Here is a 6,880-nt window from a genome sequence, read left to right on the forward strand (position 1 = left end):
TAGAATATGTCACAGATTTCTCTGCCTCAATCTCTGTTTTAACCTGACCTCTTCCCTGATATGGGTCAATAAAATTATTGTCACTTAACAGTGACCCACAATAAACTGTGGAAAATTCTGAAAGAGATGGGAATACCAGACTACCTGATCTGCCTCTTGAGAAATCTGTGTGCAGGTCAGGAAGCAACAGCGAGAACTGGACATGGAACAACAGACTGGTTCCAAATAGGAAAAGGCTATACATTGTCACCCTGCTTATTTAACTTATATGCAGAGTACATCATGAGAAACGCTGGGCTGGAGGAAGCACAAGCTGGAATCAAGATTGCCAGGAGAAATGTCAATAAACTCAGATATGCAGATAGACACCACCCTTATGGCAGAAAGTGAAGAAGAACTAAAGAGCCTCTTGAAAATGAAAGGAGAGTGAAAAAGTTGGCTTAAAGGTCAACATTCAGAAAACGAAGATCATGGCATCTGGTCCCATCACTTCATGGCAAATAGGTGGGGAAACAGTAGAAACAGTGGCAGAATTTATTTTGGGGGGCTCCAAAATCACTGCAGATGGTGACTGCACCCATGATATTAAAAGACGCTTACTCCTTGGAGGGAAATCTATGACCAACCTAGATAGCATATTCAAAAGCAGATACATTACTTTGCCAACAAAGATCCATCTAGTCAAGGATATGGTTTTTCCAGTAGTCATGTATGGATATGAGTGTTGGACTATAAAGAAAGCTGAGCACCAAAGAATTGATGCTTTTGAACTGTGGTGTTGGAGAAGACTCTTGAGAGTCCCTTGGACTGCAAGGAGATCCAACTAGTCCATCCTAAAGGAGATCAGTCCTGAGTGTTCATTGGAAGGTCTGATGTCGAAGTTGAAACTCCAGTACCTTGGCCATCTGATGTGAAGAGCTGACTCATTTGAAAAGACCTTGATACTGGGAAAGATTAAAGGTGGGAGAAGAAGGGGACGACAGAGGATGAGCGAGTTGGATGGCCTCACCGAGTAAATGGACATGAGTTTGGATAAACTCCAGGAGTTGGTAATGGACAGGGAGGCCTGGTGTGCTGCAGTCCATGGCGTCACAAAGAGTCAGACATGACTGAGTGACTGAACTGAACTGAGCAGTGACCCAAACAGAGAGTCATACTTGTCCAGATCCAGAGTCAGAAAGATAATGTTTGAATTAGGGACGGGGAGAGAGCAAGAAGAAGGGCCATTTGGAGTTGAAGGGTGAAATATGAGTGAAGAGTATGATTAAAGTCCAAGGAGCTGTATGTCACAGTCTGAGGAAAGAGAAAGTGTTGATAGAAGCTGAAGGACATTTCTTAACTGTGCATCCATGCGTGCTAAGTAGCTTCAGTTTTGTCTGACTCTGAGATCCCGTGGACTGTAGCAGGTCAGGCTTCTTTGTCCGTGGGAATCTCTAGGCAAGAATACTGAAGTGGGTATCCATTCCCTTCTCCAGGTTATCTTCCCGACCCAAGGATCAAACCCATGGGGCACATGTAATCCCATGATGTGGAGAAGCAGAGGCTCCAGTTTTATTCAGCTCAGTTCAGTTCAGTTCAGTCGCTCAGTCATGTCTGACTCTTTGAGATGCCATGAACCACAGCATGCCAGGCCTCCCTGCCCATTACCAACTCCCAAAGTTTACCCAAACTCATGTCCATTGAATCGGTGATGCCATCCAACCATCTAATCCTCTGCCATCCCCTTCTTCTCCTGCTTTCAATCTTTCCCAACATCAGGGTCTTTTCAAATGAGTCAGCTCATCTCATCAAGTAGCCAAAATATTGGAGTTTCAGCTTCAATATCAGTCCTTCCAATGAACACCAAGGACTAATCTTTAGGATGGACTAATTGGATCTCCTTGCAGTCCAAGGGACTCTCAAGAGTCTTCTCCAACACCACAGTTCAAAAGCATCAATTCTTTGGTGCTCAGCTTTCTTTATAGTCCAACTCTCACATCCATACATGACTACTGGAAAAACCATAGCCTTGACTAGACGGATCTTTGTTGGCAAAGTAATGTATCTGCTTTTGAATATGCTATCTAGGTTGGTCATAGATTTCCCTCCAAGGAGTAAGCGTCTTTTAATTTCATGGGTGCAGTCACCATCTGCAGTGATTTTGGAGCCCCCCAAAATAAATTCTGCCACTGTTTCCCCACCTATTTGCCATGAAGTGATGGGACCAGATGCCATGATCTTCGTTTTCTGAATGTTGACCTTTAAGCCAACTTTTTCACTCTCCTCTTTCACTTTCATCAAGAGGCTCTTTAGTTCTTCTTCACTTTCTGCCGTAAGGGTGGTGTCATCTACATATCTGAGGTTATTGATATTTCTCCCAGCAATCTTGATTCCAGCTTGTGCTCCCTCCAGCCCAACATTTCTCATGATGTACTCTGCATATAAGTTAAATAAGCAGGGTGACGATATACAGCCTTGACGTACTCCTTTTCCTATTTGGAACCAGTCTGTTGTTCCATGTCCAGTTCTAACTGTTGCTTCCTTACCTGCATACAGATTTCTCAAGAGGCAGATCAGGTAGTCTGGTATTCCCATCTCTTTCAGAATTTTCCACAGTTTTTTGTGATCCACACAGTCAAAGACTTTGGCATAGTCAATAAAGCAGTAGATGTTTTTCTTGAACTCTTTTCTTTTTTGATGATCCAACACATGCTGGCAATTTAATATCTGGTTCCTCTGCCTTTCCTAAAACCAGCTTTAACATCTGGAAATTCACGGTTCGTGATTTGCTGAACCCTGGTTTGGAGAATTTTTTTTTTAATTTAAATTTATTTTAATTGGAGGCTAATTAATTTATGATATTGTATTGGTTTTGCCATACATCAACATGAATCCACCATGGGTGTACATGTGTTCCCCATCCTGAACCCCCCTCCACCTCCCTCTCCATACCATCCCTCTGGGTCATCCCACTGCACCAGCCCCGAGCATCCTGTATCCTGCATCAAACCTGGATTGGCAATTCATTTCTTATATGATATTATACATGTTTCAATACCATTCTCCCATATCATCCCACCCTCGCCCTCTCCCACAGAGTTCAAAAGACTGTTCTATACATCTGTGTCTCTTGTGCTGTCTTGCATACAGGGTTATCATTACCATCTTTCTAAATTCCATATATATGCATTAGTATACTGTATTGGTGTTTTTCTTTCTGGCTTACTTCACTCTGTATAATAGGCTCCAGTTTCATCCACCTCATTAGAACTGATTCAAATGTATTCTTTTCAATGGCTGAGTAATACTCCATTGTGTATATTTATCACAGCTTCTTATCCATTCATCTGCTGATGGACATCTAGGTTGCTTCCATGTCCTGGCTATTATTTTGAGCATTGCTTTACTAGCATGTGAGATGAGTGCAATTGTGTGGTAGTTTGAGCATTCTTTGGCATTGCCTTTCTTTGGGATTGGAATGAAAACTGACCTTTTCCAGTCCTGTGACCACTGCTGAGTTTTCCAAATTTGCTGGCATATTGAGTGCAGCACTTTCACAGCATCATCTTTTAGGATTTGGAAAAGCTCAACTGGAATTCCATCACCTCCACTAACTTTGTTTGTAGTGATATTTCCTAAGGCCCACTTGACTTCACATTCCAGGATATCTGGCTCTAGGTGAGTGATCACACCATTGTGATTATCTGGGTCGTGAAGATCTTTTTTGTATAGTTCTGTGTATTCTTGCCACCTCTACTTAATATCTTCTGCTTCTGTTAGGTCCATACCATTTCTGTCCTTTATCGAACCCATCTTTGCATGAAATGTCCCCTTGGTATCTCTAATTTTCTTGAAGAGCTCTCTAGTCTTTCTTATTCTATTGTTTTCCTCTATTTCTTTGCGTTGATTGCTGAGGAAGGCTTTCTTATCTCTTCTTGCTATTCTTTGGAACTCTGCATTCAAATGGAAATATCTTTCCTTCTCTCCTTTGCTTTTCACTTCTCTTCTTTTCACAGCTATTTGTAAGGCCTTCTCAGATAGCCATTTTGCTTTTTTTGTATTTCTTTTTCTTGGGGAAGATCTTGATCCCTGTCTCCTGTACAATGTCAAGAACCTCCATCCATAGTTCATCAGGCACTCTGTCTATCAGATCTAGTCCCTTAAATCTATTTCTCACTTCCACTGTATGATCATAAGGGATTTGATTTAGGTCATACCTGAATTGTCTAGTGGTTTTCCCCACTTTCTTCAATTTAAGTCTGAATTTGGCAATAAGGAGTTCATGATCTTGAGAGAGTCAGTTCCTAGGCAGGTTGATAGGGAGTCTAAGGGTCCCCAAGGAGAGAGGGGTCTGGAATTCTCAAGGAGGAAGAAAGGACAAACTTTTTTCTTTCTCCACATTCCTTAGGATTATATAACAATAATGTATCCTGCCTAAGGGCAGTCTTTGGATTCAACCTTCTGTTATCTTAAAATGTTAATTATGGGAGTAGGTCTGATGAGGTCTTTACAACCTCCAGACATTCTTTGGATTATATAACCTCATTGTTAACACTAGCAAGCAGGTACTCTTTCTGCCCCCTTCTGATGCCTATGTCAGAAGCTTTCTCTATCTCCTTTATACTTTAATAAAACTTTATTACACAAAAGCTCTGAGCGATCAAGCCTCGTCTTTGGCCCCGGATTGAATTCTTCTCCTCCGGGGGCCAAGAATCCCAGTGTATTCACGTGATTCAACTACAACCTTTCAATCTGAGGCACAGTCAGCTCCCGGTCTTGTTTTTGCTGACTGTATAGAGCTTCTCCATCTTTGGTGGCAAAGAATATAATCAATCTGATTTCGGTGTTGACCATCTGGTGATGTCATGTGTAGAGTCTTCTCTTGTGTTGTTGGAAGAGGATGTTTGCTATGACTAGTGTGTTCTCTTGGCAAAACCCTATTAACCTTTGCCCTGCTTCATTCTGTACTCCAAGGCCAAATTTGCCTCTTACTCCAGGTGTTTCTTGACTTCCTACTTTTGCATTCCAGTCCCCTATAATGAAAAGGACATCTTTTTTGGGTGTTAGTTCTAAAAGGTCTTGTAGGTCATCATAGAACAGTTCAACTTCAGCTTCTTCAGCAATACTGTTTGGGGCATAGACTAGGATTACTGTGATGTTGAATGGTTTGCCTTGGAAATGAACAGCGATCATTCTGTTGTTTCTGAGATAGCATCCAAGTACTGCATTTCAGACTCTTTTGTTGACTATGATGGCTACTCCATTTCTTCTAAGATTTTATATGAGAACTGAATAATTTGTGCCTCAACTGGGCATTTCTCAGCAAACTATGATAAAAACCCTCAGCCTAGGTATCAATATTTCCATTGAGAACTCTGACTACAGAAGTAACAATGAGATATCATCAAGAAACACTTTTCATTGCTCATGACAGTGATCATGAGCAATGGATCTAGGAAAAGAAATTCATGGCAGATGCCATATAGTCTTAAGCTGGCCAATTGTTAAACAGAACAGTCAACTTCTTCACTTGTCAGTCTAATATACCTTTCAAAGTTATCTTTGATTTATCTTCTAAGCTCTTCCCAAACATGTTTGTCCAAACTTTCCCCAACTCACTTGATGGTAATAGCAAGCTTCCAGCTTCTGGAATCATATCACTTGAAATCAGGCTTGAGTCCTCCTTTTATATTACTTCCTACATCGGGAAATGCTTTAAATTGATTCCATCTTCAAAATAGGTCTGGACACTAAGCATTTCTTACCCTGTCTCTGGTGTGAACCCATGTATTGTCAGTTCTTGCCTGGATTACTGCATAGCATCTAAACTGGACTGCTTGCTCCTAGCTTTGACTTCCTATATTCTATTTCCAACACAGTATCTATAATGGTGCTTTTAGTACATAAAGTGGGTCATGTTCCTTAACTAAACTCCAATGACGACACATCTCACTCAAAAATGCCAGAAGTCCTCAACACATGGCCCTATAGAATCTATACCCTTCTCAAGTTTCCTTTTTAATTACTCTCTCCCTTGCTTATTTGCTCCAGGAACATGCTCCTCAAACCTACCAGACATTATTCTACCCCATATGTCCTTTCTGGCCTTAGTGCTTACTGTTCTTTTTTCCTATGAAACTGTTACCTCAGATATCAACATTGCCTCACATTTTCACCTCCTGTTAGTCTTTGAAAGTCACCTTCTCAATGAGGCCCACCCTGATTATCCTATTTTAAGTTGCAATTTCTCCCAACACTAGCACTTCAACCTCCTTGTCTCAGACACATTTTTCCTTTTCTCATAGTACGTATTGTCTTCTACGCATTGTCTTCTGCTACAATATGTGACAAAATTCTATTCATAGTCTGCTGTTGACTTTTCTTTGCTAGAATGTAAACCAATGAAAGGAGGAATCTTTGTGTTTTCCACTGATTTATACCCCTAGCCTCTAAAGCAGCCTGGCACTATTATGTATTCAAACAAATTTTATAAGTTCCCAATTCTGGAAATTTCCAAAAATAGCTGGATGGAAATTTATGAGGATGAAACCTTACAGAAGTGAATCTGGGTGAGAGCTGGAGACAGCTGACAATACTGTAAAACTTGAAGTTACACATATATCCATCCTCTTATTAAACCCACTAAGGTTATAGTAAAGAAGTAAAAACACTTTTTCATTCACAAGTATAAAGAGAGTAGCAAGAAGATGATGAAGAAAATTAGCAACAAGTTTTAGTACATGGAAAGATGCCTGAGACAGATGGGGTTTCAAGTTTCTCCACTATGCTAAATGACTTAAGGAAAGAAAGAAAATAATCTAACAAATTCATGCTGTACAAAACAAGAAATGCCTTAGAGTCAGAGACAAGAGAAGTGAAGAGAATTTTGGAAATGATGAAA

Source organism: Bos javanicus, chromosome 1, assembly GCF_032452875.1.
Source record: "Bos javanicus breed banteng chromosome 1, ARS-OSU_banteng_1.0, whole genome shotgun sequence".
Taxonomy (NCBI): domain Eukaryota; kingdom Metazoa; phylum Chordata; class Mammalia; order Artiodactyla; family Bovidae; genus Bos; species Bos javanicus.